Below are 18,004 nucleotides of genomic sequence, written 5' to 3' on the forward strand. Positions count from 1 at the left end.
CTTTAACTGTATCCCTAATGGTCTCTTTCACAAACTCTCCTGCGGTCTCTCTTCCTCTCCCCTTCTGTCTCTTTTACTATATCCACAGCTGCCTCTTTTGCTATCTCCCCTGCTGTCTTAATCTCTCCCTCTCCCCTGCTGTCTCTTTCACTCTTTCCCCATGGTCTATCTCCCTATCTTTCACCCTATGCTCTTTCTCTCTATTTCTCTCCCCTCGTTCTCACGCTATCTCCCCCTCCCCATATGCTATATCTCTCCAGTGCTCTCTCTCTTGCTGTAGCATTCTCCACTGAGCACTCTCTCACTACATCACTCTTCCCTGCGTGCTCTCTTGCTCTCCCTTGCACTCTCTTTTGCTATCTCCACCTCCACTGTGCTCCCTCACGCTATCTCTTTCCCCATTGCACTCTCTCTCGCTATCTATTTCTCTCCCACATGTGCTTTTCCCTTTTGGGCGGGCTCCTCCCACAGCGCTGCTGTGAGAGGGATTTGAAATGGATCCATCACAGGAAGCCCTGTGGCTGCCTGGGTCTCCAGGGGGACGTCCAGGCAATGTCGGGGATCGCAAAAGGCAGCTCTTATCAGGAGAGCTGCCCTTTGTGCTGCTTATCACATATGTCAGTACATATGCGATGGGCAGCAGTATGTACCACCACTGCTTGGTGCATTCTGCCCTCTATCGCACCAGGGCCACTCTCTTATGTTTCCCCCCAGGCCAAGAGTTGCCAGCCAGCACCTGCTGCTGCTGTTAGAAGCATGGTGCACAGCCAGGACTGCAAGGGGATCATGGTGATAGTCACAGGCTTGAGACCCTGATGTCAGATGTATGCAATGCATTAACCATTCAGCTGACTGAGCCTCTGTCTTCTATTGTTACCAGTGCTATTGTTATGCTATGATTGGTAGCAAAACAAACAAACAAAAATTCCAAAAGATTCCGTATCATTGATACATTGGGGGAAATATACTAAGAATACGAATGCAAAAAGTTGCATTCGTATTCTTAATACGACCGCATACCTCGTATGCTTTGTCGTGTTCCGGAGGGGGATTTACAAAGCAGTCAAATACAGTACGACTGCTTTGTAACCCTCCGATGGCGTATAAATTTGTATTAATGGCCGTATATACGGCCGCTAATACGAATTAGTGGAGGCAGTCTGCACGGATCAGTCAGATCCGTGCAGGCTGCAAGGTGTAAAAAAAGAAAGAAAAATAAATAAATAAAAAAACCCGGCATGGGGTCCCCCCACAGCCGAAACCAGCACCAGGCTGACAGAGCCGGGGCCGGTAATTAAAAATCAGGGAACCCGACAAATAGGGGTTCCCTGATTTTTAACAGTCAGGCTCCAGGTCCGGGGCTGGTTCCCAAAATACGGGGCACAAAATGACTAGGGGTCCCCCCGTATTTTAAGAACCAGCCCCAGGCTCAACCAGCCAGCAGGGTAATGCCACAGCCTGGGGGAGACTTTTTATACAAGTCCCCCCGGCCAAAGCATTAACCCTCTGACCAGTCAGCCTGGCCAGGGGCCCTGTGGGAGTGGGGACCCCCCCAATAAAGGGGTCCCCCCTCCAGGACTTACCTAACCAGGCTGAAGCGTGGTACTGTCCTCGATGCCCCTGGGCGGTGGGCATTGAGCTGATTGTGTGTAAAAAAATAGAATAAACTATTGTTTTTAACTGTGGAACTATGAGTCCCAGCAAGCCTACCCCGCAAGCTGGGACTTGGAGAACCACAAGTCCCAGCCTGTGGGGCATTAAAGGGCCCGCTGGGTCTTGTAGTTCCACAGTTAAAAAAATAGTAAAATAAACACACACTGACACATAAGAAAAATAAAACTTTAATACATACATTAATACATACATTACACACGGCGATTCCAGCAGCTCCCTGCATCGGACTGAGAGGCGCAGAGAGCTTTCATCCTCCGCGCCTCTCATCAGAATGATTCTATTGGCCGCCTAGCGGCCAATCAGAAGCCGCGCTAAGCAGCCAATAGAATCATTCTGATGAGAGGTGCGGAGGATGAAGGATCTCTGCGCCTCTCAGTCCGACGCGGGGAGCTCCAGGAAATGCTGGCAGCTTGAAGAAGCTGGAAGAAGCCCTGGACTACGGCGGATCAAGACTTCAGAGCTTCCATGGAGGACCTGCTGTATTTTCGTGGCTGTTTCACGGCAATTAGCAGCCGTATTATCAATACGGCTGCTTAGTAAATCAGGAACCACCATTCTTTTGAATGGTGATTCCTGTCGTATTCTATCGATGGTGTAATCATTCGTATTTGTAAATACAAATACGAATGTCCCATCATTAAGAATATGAAAATACGTTTTTTTTTGGCATAGTAAATGCCAAAAATACGTATACACCCCCAAAAATTGTAATTGCGTATGAATTTTTTTTTTAGTAAATTTCCCCCATTATTTCTATTTCTCCCCCTCTCCCTCCCTCCCCTCCCTTTCCTTCCTTCCCTTTCCCCAGCAACCATGCATGCTATGTGACTGTGTGTATATCACATCTGTTATATGTACCCTGCACACAGACAAAAGGAGAAGAGCTGGGTGTTGTGTGTGCAGCCTGGTACTGCCGAGGAAGGATGTTCTCTGAGTGTCTGTCTGTCATGTATATAACAATAGCCAATATTTGGTGTGTTAATGAAGGACCGAGGCCTGCGCTGGATATGAAGCCTGCATTGCTGCATTCACGTGTTGTGTATTTGTTTACACATTTGTGTGGCTGCAGCTAGGTTTCTGCATTAGGACAAGGCGGTGTTAATGTGTAAACTGTGTTTTTTTTTTAGATTCTATTATGTCTCAATTTATTTAGATGTTTTTCTATATTTGTTATTTTTTTAAATTGTGTTTTTTTTTTTCTCCCATAATATTGGTTTTATATTATTATTATTATTATTTATTTGCCTAGTGCCAGGGTCCCATATTATTTTATGGGGAAAAACGTTACACCTTTGCCAGGCGATATCTCAGGTTTCCAGGGGACTGGAGAAACGGTGCTGGGCTCGTTGGAAAGCCCTGGTCCCCAGCTATAAAATGAAATGATAGGAGGGGCACGTGCCCGGGTGCCCCCCCTTGAATCCGCCAATGCAATTGCTACCGCCTTGTATCCATCCATCTAGTGTGACCAGTCCACTCTCCCACTGACGCTCTACGACTCCTGTTTACCTGGACTTACAATTTTTTCTGGGATATCTGCATTATTCCTATTTCCAGCAAAGGAGAATAACACGCTGAATAGGGAGGCCTGAGCCCTTGCAATTATAGGGCAACCAAGGACAGCTGGTGTCACCACCATTTGGACATATCCATTTCCAAAGATACAAAGGATGGTAATATCTAACAACCATATTTTTCAACCCATACCCATAAGATGGAGATCTCAATTCAATAGTACATATATCCCTGTGATATTTTATTACATTGCTCAATTTTTTATTTTTCATATTAATTTATCGTTATGTGCTAGATGTATATTAATTGTGATATTAATTATTAAATAATTACCTTTGAGAACCATCTTGTCTACGTTATTGGGAACAGGTAGCGCTGACACACTTTTCTACTTTAATATTTTTGGGTCCGACAACCCAGTGCCAGCTGCTATTGATAGCGCACCACTCCATCTTTGTTTCTCTATTAATTAATCAGGCCTTGGTGGAGACAACAAGCAGAATAACCCAGATTCATGACATTCCCCTTATAGTTTAGCCGATAACATCATAAATGACCATTCAGAATTTGCTGACTATGGGGCTGATTCAGAATGAATTGCAGGGCTGCAAATCCGCAGCCCTGGCGATTATCGGAGGACCGTGCATGCACACGGTCTGCAGAGCAAGCCCTTGCAATTACAGGCAGCAACAAATTGTGATTGCACCCCATATGTTGGCTGTTTGACAGCCGGTGTTTGTTTGTGGGTGGCATTCCAGCTTTTTCAGGGAGTGCCCCAGAAATGCAGGTGGCTCCCGGCCGTTGGGAGGGGCGCTGAAGTCATTAGCGGTCCCAATCTCCACACAACCTTCACAGCACCAAGTCATAGCTTATGGGGCACTGCACACGGGGGGTGTGTGTGTGTGGGGGGGGGGATGAATGCGACGGTCTCTGATTCCGAATGAAATGTCCTCTCTTTGCAGCCGTGCACAGGGGTGGGATTTCACTTAGGTGGGGAGGCAGCTACCTGATCACTGGGCTGCAAATCTTCGGGGCCAGCAATCAGGTATGAATTAGCCCCTATACAGTAGCGTAACTTTGTTCCAGTTGCCCGTAGGCAAGATAGATATTGGTGCCCCCCTCTCACACATATCCCTCCCACACAAACACACACATAAACCCTATATAACCTTATATAAAATATATATTTATGTTAATAAATATAGATAGATAGATAAAGAAAACATATATAGTTAAGAACTCAGAAGCAATATCATTGGCTTTTAAATAACTGATTTAAACTTGCAGGGGGAGGAGAGGTGCCCCCTTGGGAGCAGGAGCCCGGCGGCAGATGACTCCATTGCCTCCCAGAGTTCTGCCTCTGCCCCTATAATTACACAGTGAACATATGGGATATATGCTAATAAGTGATGAATTTTGCTATTTATCACTATTGTCCTAAAGATGTAATTTACTTCTGTCTACGGAATTTCTCTTATTAAACAACACACAGAGCAAAAGCAGCAGCGGAGTCTTAGGAAAACACGTAATGTAACGTATGTTATGTGTGTTATAGTCCCAGTCCATAGCTGAAAATTAAAATGAAGGAGTTAATTGTCCTTATAATACGGCTGAAACTTGCAATCTACGAAATTTAGGAAACAGTATATCAAAATAATGAACTTAAATGAACACATAAGCTAAGTCCTGCGCCCTCCAGCCCTAACGTTCCTTACTTTTGCCCGCAGCTTAGGCAATTCATTGTCAAAATAAAATAAAAAAGAACAATGAGCAAAGCTCAAATAATTTATTGTGCCTCAAACATCTGTATTTATCTTTGGTTTTATACAATATCTATTTCACCCACATTTATGTCAGATATTCTGTCACCATTTGTGACAAATATTGTGTCCTTATGAGTGGGCTCCATCACCAATTGCTGGAATTCAGAATGTCCCTACTTCTGGTGGAATTTGCAACAGACACCTCCCAGTTCAAATCAGATGCTCAGCTAACATTGCTGAGTGATCTACATTGCTCAGCACCATCTCCCTGTGTGTAGGCCCTTTAAGAGTTGAAGTGCAAGGGATTGGGCTGAAATTTAGAATCAGATTCTAGCTTTTATTCATCTAGTAAATATTAAAAAATAACTATACTCTTCAATTACCCTCTTCACAACCTTTAATAAATCTTTCCCATGTACCTTTAACCTGTATGATCCAGCCCAGGGGTGGCCAAACCGGTCCTCGAGATCTACCAATGCTCCACATTTTCCAAGTCACCTAGCTGGTGCACAGCTGTAGTCATTACTAACTGTCACATTGTCAAACCTGCTGCAGTCATTCCTACTATAGATCCATAGGTTGCCTGGAAAACATGAACGGTTGGTAGATATTGAGGACAGGTTTGGCCACCTCTGATCCAACCTATAGATGACATACTGCTTAATAAGAGAAGATTAAGGCCCTTGCAGTTGTGTTGCTCGCAGTCAGAATATCGTTGTCGGTATCCCGACTTGCAGCCAGATGTCCGGTGCCAGAATCCCAACACGGATGGAGATTGCCAGTGCTGGAATCCCGACTACCGACATCCTAATCGTAAGTATGTGGGCAGATTAGTGTTAGGCCTGAGGAGGGTTAGAGGTGAAAGCATGAACGTAAGTATACATATCGGACCCCTATAGGGATTTCCTCAATCCGGATGCCGGCGTCTCTATTCCAACCACTGGCATCCCTACCTTCATCCGCATGTATTCTCTGCTTAATAACAAGGGATCTGCAATCACTGCAGGTAACAGAGAAAACTTAACAGTGCTGCAATGAGCAGGAACCACTACACACGTGGGGTCTAGTGAGCAGTAACTTGTTGAACAAATTACATTTTTATAATTTTGATAAACCAGTATTATTTTAGCACACTCCAAAAATGCTGGCGTTCTTTCTTTTCTTTCCTTTTTTTTTTATATTGAGTAATTTTTTATTGATTTTTCCAAAAGTAACAAAGTGCACAAATAGGCAGACACGTCAAGTGATAATTGGTATACATCAAATTTGGGACATGGTACAATATGAGTAATTAACAATATCAAGGGCATAGTACAAAGAGCAGTAGTGTATATGGTAAATATATATATATATATATATATATATATATATATATATATATATATATATATGTTGTAACACTGTAGGGGAATTTGGATGCCTTTTCCTGGGGTAGAAGGCAGCCAACAGCAGCTGCGTAATCACACCAGTCCAGTCTTTGTGGTACAGCTGGCCGCAACCAGTTTTATTTCAGCAGAAAACAAAATAAACATAAAAAGAAAATACCTTGCCTGTCCGGCACTAACTATACACAGGATGCTCCTAACTGTCACTAAAGAAAAATACAAAGTTTCCCAGTCAACACTGGGGACTCACTTGTAAAAGGCAGGTTTGCTTCTCACACAGAGACTCTGCAATCTCCCAGGCAATCCCCTCACACTGCTCTCTGGCAGCCTTTTTTACAGCTTGCTTGCTGATTAGCCTTTTGTGAGGCAAAACACCTGTTTCTAAAAGGTGTAGGACAATAACCTGGGAGAAATATACCTGCCCTCAAACACTACTCCTGTGTTCTTGTCACATATCCCCCTCCCCTGTTTCGACCTAGGGGCCGGAACACTTGTAGCCCCCAAACAGAAGGTGCGGGACAATGCATCTGCATTGGCCAACTGTGAACCTGGTCTATGTTCGACCTTAAACTTGAAATCCTGTAATGCTAGAAACCATCTGGTTACCCGAGCATTCGGACCTCTGTTTACATGCATCCATTTTAAAGGGGCGTGATCTGTCACTAGCCTGAACTGTCTTCCCAAGAGGTAATACCTCAAGGTATCTAATGCCCATTTAATGGCCAAAGCCTCCTTTTCCACAATGGCATACCTTTTTTCATGCTCATTGAGTTTCCTACTCAAATAGATGATAGGGTGTTCATCCCCATCTCTGGTTTGGGACAACACAGCCCCTATCCCTACCTCTGAGGCATCTGTCTGTCCGTACTGTGAATTACCACATCATCCAAATATGCAGCTGCATATTTTCTATGGGGCCTCAAAATTTTATCCATCGTCCGTTGAAAGGTTGCTGGAGCCCCATGCAACCCAAAAGGTAACATCTTATACTGAAACAGCCCCTCTGGAACCGAAAAGGCTGTTTTTTCTTTTGCGCTATCAGTTAGGGGTATCTGCCAGTAACCTTTAGTCAGGTCCAATGTGGTGAGAAACCTGGCTGTTCCCAGCCTTTCTATAAGCTCATCCACACGGGGCATGGGGTATGCGTCAAATTTGGACACCTCATTTAATTTACGAAAATCATTACAAAAGCGTATGCTACCATCTGGCTTTGGGATGAGAACTATAGGACTGGACCACTCACTGTTGGATTCCTCTATGACTATTTCTAACACGTTTTTAACTTCTTTAGAGACAGCTTCTCTCTGAGCTTCAGGAATCCTATATGGCTTTAAATGAACCCTGACCCCTGGTTCAGTGACAATGTCATGTTTTATTATGGTCGTTTGGCCAGGCAGCTCTGAAAATATCTCCCTATTTCGGTTGAGAAATTCTTTAACCTGATTGTTCTGATCAGCTGAAAATGTCTCTGACACCTTCACCGCGGGAAGCAACTGAGGTGAAGATGCCAAAGAGCAAGGCTCCGCTGACAGAGACAACCTATCTTTCCAAGGTTTGATTAAGTTAACATGGTAGATTTGTTCAGGTTTTCTCTTACCTGGTTGGTATACTTTATAATTGACCTCATTCACTTTTTCCAAAATCTCAAATGGTCCCTGCCATTTAGCTAGGAACTTGCTTTCCACAGTGGGCACCAACACAAGAACTCTATCCCCCGGAGCAAATTCCTGTATCTTGGCACTCCGGTTATATACCCTCTGTTGAGCACTTTGGGCTTGTTCCATGTGCTCTCTGACAATAGGTACCACGGTTGCAATCCTATCCTGCATTTGTGATACATGTTCAACAACGCTTTTATAAGGGGTGGGTTGTCCTTCCCATGTCTCCTTGGCAATGTCCAACAGCCCTCTGGGGTGTCTACCATACAACAAATCAAACAGAGAAAACCCAGTAGAGGACTGTGGAACTTCTCTGATGGCCATCAACAAGTAGGGCAACAAACAATCCCAGTTTTTCCCATCTTTGTCAACAACCTTTTTCAACATACTTTTTAACGTTTTATTAAATCTTTCCACCAACCCATCAGTTTGGTGATGGTAGATAGACGTCCTGAGGTGGGTGACCTTAAACAATTTGCACAATTCTTTCATGACCCTGGACATAAATGGAGTACCTTGGTCAGTCAAAATTTCTTTTGGTATTCCCACTCTACTGAAAACCTGCACCAGTTCCCTAGCTATCGCTTTGGTGGTGATAGTGCGTAAAGGGACAGCCTCAGGATATCGAGTGGCGTAGTCCATTATTACCAAAATATACTGATGGCCCGAGCAGATTTTAACAAGGGCCCCACGAGATCAATGGCTATTCTGTCAAATGGGACCTCTATAATAGGCATGGGAACTAGTGGGCTCCTGAAATGAGGTCTATGGGCATGATACTGGCATTCAGGACAGGAAGAACAATATTCAGACACTTCTTTATACACCCCTGGCCAAAAGAACCTTTGTAAAACTCTTTCAGTGGTCTTTTCTGCCCCTAAATGTCCTGCTGTAACATGACTATGGGCTAAATCTAGTACCGTTCTCCTATAAGGTTGGGGAACTACCAGCTGATCCACCACTTCCTCACCCTTTTTGACAACGTGGTACAAAAGCTCATTACAAATAGCCATGTGGGGATAAGAAATCTTGGCACCTGGTACCACGGGTTCCCCATTAACAACCTTAACATTTTCTCTGGCCTTCAATAAAGTAGGGTCCTTTAACTGTTCAGACATAAACAAATCCTTCTTTACCTCCAGATCGGGCACTACTACCTCTCCGTTTTGAGCAAGAGGGTCCACACTGGACTCTCCATCTGTCCCCTCCCCAGCCAAACTAGCAAAAGGTAAAAGGTCAGAAGGTTCAAAGGACCCACATACATCCACAAAATCATTGGCATTAACTACTGGATCTTCACTTCTCCCATCTGTGGCTAAACGTGATTCCCACAGCTTCCAAAAATGAGGAAAATCCCTCCCTATTATGGCCTCATGCACCAGAGAGGGGACCAGTCCTACTTTCACAATTGCTGTCCCACAACAAGTTTCTATATTTACTTCAGCAGTGGCATAATGTTGGGTATCCCCATGTATACAAGTAACCCCAATAGGTATTTGCTGGACCTTTAAGGGATTCAATAATCCAGCTTTCACAAGGGTAACCAAACTTCCTGAGTCCAGCAAAGCCTCTACCCGGTTACCCTCTAAGAACACATCACACATTTGCCTTTCATGTTTAGGAGAAGGCACCACAGTACAAGCTAATCTAGCAAAGAAAGACATTCTGCGATTTTCAAAGGCAGCATCACATTGCATGGGTTCCTGCGTAACTGGGCAATTAGCAATAATATGACCTGGCATACCACACCTGAAACCTTTAATCACACGATTATCAACCCGTTTGGGCAGCATAGACCTTGTTAGTCCCATTGGCCTGTCTCCAGGGCCACTGTTTACAGTCTCTCCAGCCTTGCGCTCTCTTAACCGCCCAGCAACATTTTCCCACGGAACATTCTTACCAGTCTTCACTGAAGGGCGCTGTCGGGGATCTGTGGGGTGCTGGGTGGTCATCAGTAATTCCTCTGCCGCCAGATACCTCTCTACCATGTCCACTAACCGGTCAGCAGTATCCGGATTTCCATGGCTCACCCACTTGCGCAGGACCACAGGCAAGGATCTCAAATAGCGGTCCATGACGACTCTTTCAACCATCTGGGGACCAGTTAATGTCTCTGGCTGTAACCATTTTTTGATTAGCTGAATAAGGTCATGCATCTGTGAGCGAGGAGGCTTCTCCAGGGCATATACCCAGCGGTGCACCCGTTGGGCTCTTACGGACAGTGTGACTCCCAGGCGGGTTAGAATCTCAGTTTTTAACTTGTCATAGTCCCGAGCATCTGCAGGGCTTAAATCAAAGTATGCTTTTTGGGGCTCACCCGAGAGAAAAGGTGCTAGCAGACTGGCCCATTGTGCTTCCGGCCAGTTCTCACGCTCAGCAGTCCTTTCAAACGTGGTCAGATAGGCCTCCACATCATCAGTCTCTGTCATTTTCTGCAGGAAGTGACTGGCCCGGATAGAACTAGAGCTGGCTGGAGCACTGACGGCCACATCACCGATCCGTGTTGCCAGGCTTCGCACCACTTCGTTAAGGCCTCTCTATCCTGATGCTGTTGCCTGCAAAGTTCATCCATTGCCGCCTGCTGAGCTGCTGTGGCCTCCCGCTGTACCGCTGTAGCTTGCAGCAAGGCTTTAAGCAGTTCCTCCATGTTGACAGATTTTTCAGGTGGGTTTGTAGCTGCTTTCACCCAGGACATATATAAAATCCTCAGGCAATTCTCAGCAACTTCACACTGGGCTGTATCTGCATAAACCACTGTTTTCTGCAGGGCTCACGCAACTGCGGCTCTCACTTATGCATAGAACGGAGTGCTCGCATTCTCCACCAAGTTGTAACACTGTAGGGGAATTTGGATGCCTTTTCCTGGGGTAGAAGGCAGCCAACAGCAGCTGAGTAATCACACCAGTCCAGTCTTTGTGGTACAACTGGCCGCAACCAGTTTTATTTCAGCAAAAAAAAAAAAAAAAACATAAAAAGAAAATACCTTGCCTGCCCGGCACTAACTATACACAGGATGCTCCTAACTGTCACTAAAGAAAAATACAAAGTTTCCCAGTCAACACTGGGGACTCACTTGTAAAAGGCAGGTTTGCTTCTCACACAGAGACTCTGCAATCTCCCAGGCAATCCCCTCACACTGCTCTCTGGCAGCCTTTTTTACAGCTTGCTTGCTGATTAGCCCTCTGTGAGGCAAAACACCTGTTTGTAAAAGGTGTAGGACAAGAACCTGGGAGAAATATACCTGCCCTCAAACACTACTCCAGTGTTCTTGTCAATATATTATATATATATATATATATATATATACATATATACACAGGTCGAGTATCCCGTATCCGAATATCCGTTATCCGAATTATTCCGAAATACGGACATTCCAGAAAGTGAAAAAAATTTTTTTTTTTGCTAAAAACTCACTGGGGACATATGTAACAGCATCACTGGGGACATGATATGTAACTGGCACTATATATGTGCAAGACAATGATTGCTTGGCATTCAAATTCAGTGCTGAGATAGTACACACATTTTGTTTCACATTTTGAAACCTTGTTTTTTGAACAATTAAAATATGTTTGTGTGTATTTTATGTGGTAATAAAATATATTTGTGTGTATATTATGTGTTTATACAGCATAAATGCAAGATACTTCAAAATACATCATTGAAATATTAAAATATTCCGAAATACGGAATAATCCGTTATCCAAAATTCTCCTGGTCCCGAGCATTTTGGATACGGGATACTCAACCTGTATATATATATATATATATATATAAACAGTAATACGAAACAAGTAGAGGCACTCCAGCGGTCTTGGTGAGAAAACAAAGTTTACTGTGAAACAGACGTTTCGGGGATACAAACACCCCTTCTTCAAGTGTAAATAATATATATATATATATATCCAAGCGTGTGTAACCAGCACTCCAAGATACAGGGTTCAACGGCCGCCGGTGCCTTCCAAACGAAGATATGCAGAGGATGCCACAGCTGTTGGCGGCACTCAAGGGGGACTTAACGAAAGAAGAAAGAAGCTGGAGCCGTGGACAGCTATACGTCTAACAGTTTCGGAAGTTTATTCCTTCATCAGAGAACAATCAAATACATAAGTGCACTTACCTAAATAAACTCCCACCACAAACCCCGTGCTGCAGACTCCGGCGGCCCGGCTCCGGTGACAGGGGCTGACGTCATCCGTTCTGCGCCCTGCATCAGCTGAAGCGGGTTGCCATGGAGATCTGCGTGAACAAAAACAAAATAGAAGTGATGTTAAAGAAAGTAGCGGAGCACAAATGTTTAGGGGTAAAGAGACATAGATGCATGGTAAGGCATATTGAGATCAAATGAAATATATACAAAAACGACATGGTTATTAATGTTAGCAGAGTAGAACTGTCAAGAACCATGGGTTAGATAACACAGTGCGGATCACAGGAGGACAATGTATCAACGGGGAGAAGTTCAGTTGTAATACAGAATAAAGTCGACATGGCGAATCTGTCGACATGTCACAAAAAACAGTTCAGGGACAGATATTCATTAAGGCCTGAAGGTGAGATAGTGTTCAGTTTGTATATCCAAGCCGCTTCCCTTTGCAGCAGGAGTTTCTGCCTGTCACCACCCCTCTTCAGTGGGGCAACCTGTTCCAGCATCCAATATTTCAAAGACGGCAGACTGTGCTGGTGGTCTTTAAAGTGGCGGGCCACCGGTTGGTCCGACACTGCCCCTTCTAGGGCAAGTTTAATGGAGGAACGGTGGGCAGCCATGCATTCCTTGAAGGCGCGCGTGGTCTTGCCCACGTACAGCAACCCACAGGGGCATTGGATGGCATAGACCACGTACCTGCTGCTGCATGTGAGAATTTGTTTAAATTTAATGGTACTCCCAGAGGATGGGTGCTTGAAGGTACTGCCAACCACTAGAAACCTGCATGTGATGCAACCCGTGCATCGGTAGTTACCTGGTTTCTTAGTGAGGAAGTGGGCATCTGCCTTCCTGATGCCAGTCACATCACTTTTTACCAAGTAGTCTCTCAGGTTTCGACCTCTTTTATAGCAAGGTAGCAGTGTTGACGAGCGTAGTTGCGGGAGATCAGGATCTTGAGATACTAATGGCCAAAATGTTCTGGCTGTGTCAATTATCTCCTTACTTCGTGTGGAGAAGGTGTTAATGAGTGGAATCCGTCCGGTTGGAATTGACTTGGCTGCGCGTGGTGTCAGGGTATCTGCTCTTGGCATGCATAGTGCTCGCTCTTTAGCCAATCTTAATTGGGTAGGGTTATACCCCCTGAGAATAAATTTTCTCATCATGGTGTTCATCTTGTCCTCAGCATCAGCATCAGAGCTGCAAATGCGGCGGATTCTCAAGAGCTGGGAGAAGGGAAGGCCCTTCTTGAGGGATGGTGGGTGATGGCTAGAAGCTTGCAGGAGATTGTTCCGGTCGGTGGGTTTTTGGTATAAGGTGGTTGTAATACCAGACGAGGAAATGCTGATGCAGACATCAAGATAATGTACCGACTCATGGCTGTGTTCAAAGGTAAATTTAATGTTCTCATCCAATGTGTTCAAGTTATGGAGAGTTGAGATGAGGAGATCTGGGGGTCCCGTCCATATTAGGAGGACATCATCAATGTACCTCTGGTACATGGCCAGGTGCATGGAGGTGGCTGGTTGAGAGAGCAGGAGATCTTTCTCGACTTCAAACATAAATGCGTTAGCATAGGTGGGAGCCACGCAGCTCCCCATCGCACAACCTTTCAGTTGTAGGTAGAAGCCACCGTTGAAAAGGAAATAGTTGCGAGTAAGGGTAAGTTCAAGTAGTTGTAAGTAGAATTGGATGTCAGGTCCGTTGTATTTGGCACTATTGATGATCAATCTTCTGGTAGCCTGCAGCCCTCTCTGGTGGGGGATGTTGGTGTATAGGCTCACCACATCCATAGTGCACAATGTACTGTTGGGGGGCAACGGAGGCAAGGCTTGTAATTTCAGTATCAGGTTGGTAGTGTCTTTCAGATAAGCCGCTTGCTCTTGGACCACCGGTTGCAGGTAGGCGTCCAGGTACTGGGAAATGGAGTAATACATAGACCCTCTGGCGGATATGATAGGGCGTCCGGGGGGGTGAGATGGATTCTTATGCAGTTTAGGTATTGTATACAGCAATGGTGTGATAGGATTGGGAACTTTGAGAGCCTCCATACAATGCTTGGAGATGATGTTATCTCGTACAGCTGTTGCTAGGATGTCATCCAGTTCGCTCTTAAATGTCTGCGTTGGATCAGAGTCAAGTTTGCGGTATACTGTTTCATCCGCCAATTGTTGATAAATGTCCTTGATATAAAATTCAAGGTCCATAACCACGACTGCACCCCCCTTGTCCGCGGGTCTGATAATGATGTCCTCATATTTACTGAGGTTGCGTAGAGCCTTGGTCTCGGCTTTAGTCATATTGTGCTGGGATTTCCCAGTGTGGACACCGCAGGCTTTTTTCTCCAGAATCTTATTGTAGCTCTTCAACGAAGCATTAGTAGAAGGGGGATCGAATGCTGATCTAGTGCGAATGGCAGGTGGTAGAGATGATGGAAAGGTGGCCGTGTCACCAAAGTGCTCTTTGAGTCTGAGTGTGCGGCCAAATTTGTGTAATTCAATTTTGCTGGTGAAAGAGTCATGTTCATTAGTAGGAACGAACGAAAGTCCTCGATTCAGAACATTCATTTCTGAATCAGACAGGATTCTAGAGGACAGGTTGAATACTAGGGTTTCTGTCCCTTTCTGCCTCTTTGTGTCTCTCTGCCACTGCCTCCCTCTCCGAGTCCGGGCTCTAGGATGCCTGGCTGGGCCCTGGTCTTTGCTCCTGGGGGGGGTTTTCTTGCTGCAGTGGCCTGCGAGTTTTTTGAATGTTCCGCGTCGCTGGCTGAGGAGGTGGCTGATGACTCTGTTTCCAAATTGCGGTGTCTCCATGTACGAGCTCTTCTCCTTTCTTTAAATTGCTGGTTTCTGCCAGTGGGGTTATTAACCCACTCGTATACTCGATTCTCCAGGTAATCTCTCTGGACTGTGAGTACTTTGTTCCGTTTGAACTTGATGAGGTCCGCTTGGTATTTAGCGGTTTGTTGTTGGAGTTTCAGTAGCCAATCCTCAGATTTGTCGCTGGAGATTGTTGTGAGGTGTGTAGCCTCGAATTGGGTGATTTTTTCTTTCACAACTTTTAACTCTCTGCCGGACTCCTCGATGACGAGGAGCATCAGATCAAAAGACGCTTTGTTTAAGATCGCTGCCCAACGTCTGCAAAACTCCACGTTGTGGCGGCCGATTGTCGGTATATTTTTTATTCTGAACCCCCGTGGTATGCTCTTGTCTCGGAAATAATCCGACAGTGATATCCCGTGGAGCAGAAAGTCTATCTCCCGCTTTTTGTAGCGGAGTAATTGTACAAACAGTCTCTCTGGGGGTTCTGCCCCTCCAGTGGTAGCCAAGTTCTGTGTAAAAAGTATAGTATCAGCATCCGACTCAGAGAACGTAAGGCTGTCTGCTGGGTTCAACTGAATGCTGGAAAAACCACTGGCCGTGTGCGTTTCCATTTACTCCTCTTATTGTGTGATAACACCCGTGATAATGTGGTTGGGTAGCTCTGGTATCAAAACGTTGCTGGGTGCCTTGTAAAGGGCCCGTCAGGTGTACTGAAGGGTGTATATATCCAAGCTAGGGTTGCCAATCCCGGAGCATTTTTTCAATCCCGGAATTCGGGATTGAAAAATGCCCGATCCCGGGATTCCCGGGATCCCGGGATTGGCTTCCCTGATTAAAAAACCCTCCCCGGCCGCCCCGCATATTTACTTACATGTGCTGTGCGGTGCGGCCAGGAGGGTGGTCGGTGAAGCGGGGAGGGTGGGCGGCTGATTGATGCCGGTAGGCGGGCGGGTGAGCAACCGGGAGGCGGTGGTGAGCAGCCGGGAGGCGGACGGTGAGCAGTCGGTGAGCAGCCAGCAGCAGGAGGCGGGCGGTGTAGGCAGCATCCAGGAGCCGGTCGGGGTGTCATGCTGGTCTGGACGCGTCTGTGCAGCTGCTTGGCCTGCGCAGCGTGACCTCTGGCCTCGTCACGCTGCGCAGAGCCATACTGCCGGCTAAGGGAGAAGCCGGGCAGTGTCTGAGCACACGCTCAGACGCTGCCCGGCATTAGACTGCGCATGCGCAGTCTAATCCCGAAAATCCCGGGATTGGAAACTCCAATCCCGGGATTGAAATCCCGGCATTTTAGGGGCCAAATCCCGGGATCCCGCCGATCCCGGGATTGGCCACCCTAATCCAAGCGTGTGTAACCAGCACTCCAAGATACAGGGTTCAACGGCCGCCGGTGCCTTCCAAACGAAGATATGCAGAGGATGCCACAGCTGCTGGCGGCACTCAAGGGGGACTTAACGAAAGAAGAAAGAAGCTGGAGCCGTGGACAGCTATACGTCTTACAGTTTCGGAAGTTTATTCCTTCATCAGAGAACAATCAAATACATAAGTGCACTTACCTAAATAAACTCCCACCACAAACCCCGTGCTGCAGACTCCGGCGGCAGAGAGACTGTTTGTACAATTACTCCGCTACAAAAAGCGGGAGATAGACTTTCTGCTCCACGGGATATCACTGTCGGATTATTTCCGAGACAAGCGCATACCACGGGGGTTCAGAATAAAAAATATACCGACAATCGGCCGCCACAACGTGGAGTTTTGCAGACGTTGGGCAGCGATCTTAAACAAAGCGTCTTTTGATTTGATGCTCCTCGTCATCGAGGAGTCCGGCAGAGAGTTAAAAGTTGTGAAAGAAAAAATCACCCAATTCGAGGCTACACACCTCACAACAATCTCCAGCGACAAATCTGAGGATTGGCTACTGAAACTCCAACAACAAACCGCTAAATACCAAGCGGACCTCATCAAGTTCAAACGGGACAAAGTACTCACAGTCCAGAGAGATTACCTGGAGAATCGAGTATACGAGTGGGTTAATAACCCCACTGGCAGAAACTAGCAATTTAAAGAAAGGAGAAGAGCTCGTACATGGAGACACCGCAATTTGGAAACAGAGTCATCAGCCACCTCCTCAGCCAGCGACGCGGAACATTCAAAAAACTCGCAGGCCACTGCAGCAAGAAAACCCCCCCCAGGAGCAAAGACCAGGGCCCGGCCAGGCATCCTAGAGCCCGGACTCGGAGAGGGAGGCAGTGGCAGAGAGACACAAAGAGGCAGAAAGGGACAGAAACCCTAGTATTCAACCTGTCCTCTAGAATCCTGTCTGATTCAGAAATGAATGTTCTGAATCGAGGACTTTCGTTCGTTCCTACTAATGAACATGACTCTTTCACCAGCAAAATTGAATTACACAAATTTGGCCGCACACTCAGACTCAAAGAGCACTTTGGTGACACGGCCACCTTTCCATCATCTCTACCACCTGCCATTCGCACTAGATCAGCATTCGATCCCCCTTCTACTAATGCTTCGTTGAAGAGCTACAATAAGATTCTGGAGAAAAAAGCCTGCGGTGTCCACACTGGGAAATCCCAGCACAATATGACTAAAGCCGAGACCAAGGCTCTACGCAACCTCAGTAAATATGAGGACATCATTATCAGACCCGCGGACAAGGGGGGTGCAGTCGTGGTTATGGACCTTGAATTTTATATCAAGGACATTTATCAACAATTGGCGGATGAAACAGTATACCGCAAACTTGACTCTGATCCAACGCAGACATTTAAGAGCGAACTGGATGACATCCTAGCAACAGCTGTACGAGATAACATCATCTCCAAGCATTGTATGGAGGCTCTCAAAGTTCCCAATCCTATCACACCATTGCTGTATACAATACCTAAACTGCATAAAAATCCATCTCACCCCCCCCCCCCGGACGCCCTATCATATCCGCCAGAGGGTCTATGTATTACTCCATTTCCCAGTACCTGGACGCCTACCTGCAACCGGTGGTCCAAGAGCAAGCGGCTTATCTGAAAGACAC

The sequence above is a fragment of the Crinia signifera genome, chromosome 12, assembly GCF_055691185.1.
Source record: "Crinia signifera chromosome 12, ASM5569118v1, whole genome shotgun sequence".
Taxonomy (NCBI): domain Eukaryota; kingdom Metazoa; phylum Chordata; class Amphibia; order Anura; family Myobatrachidae; genus Crinia; species Crinia signifera.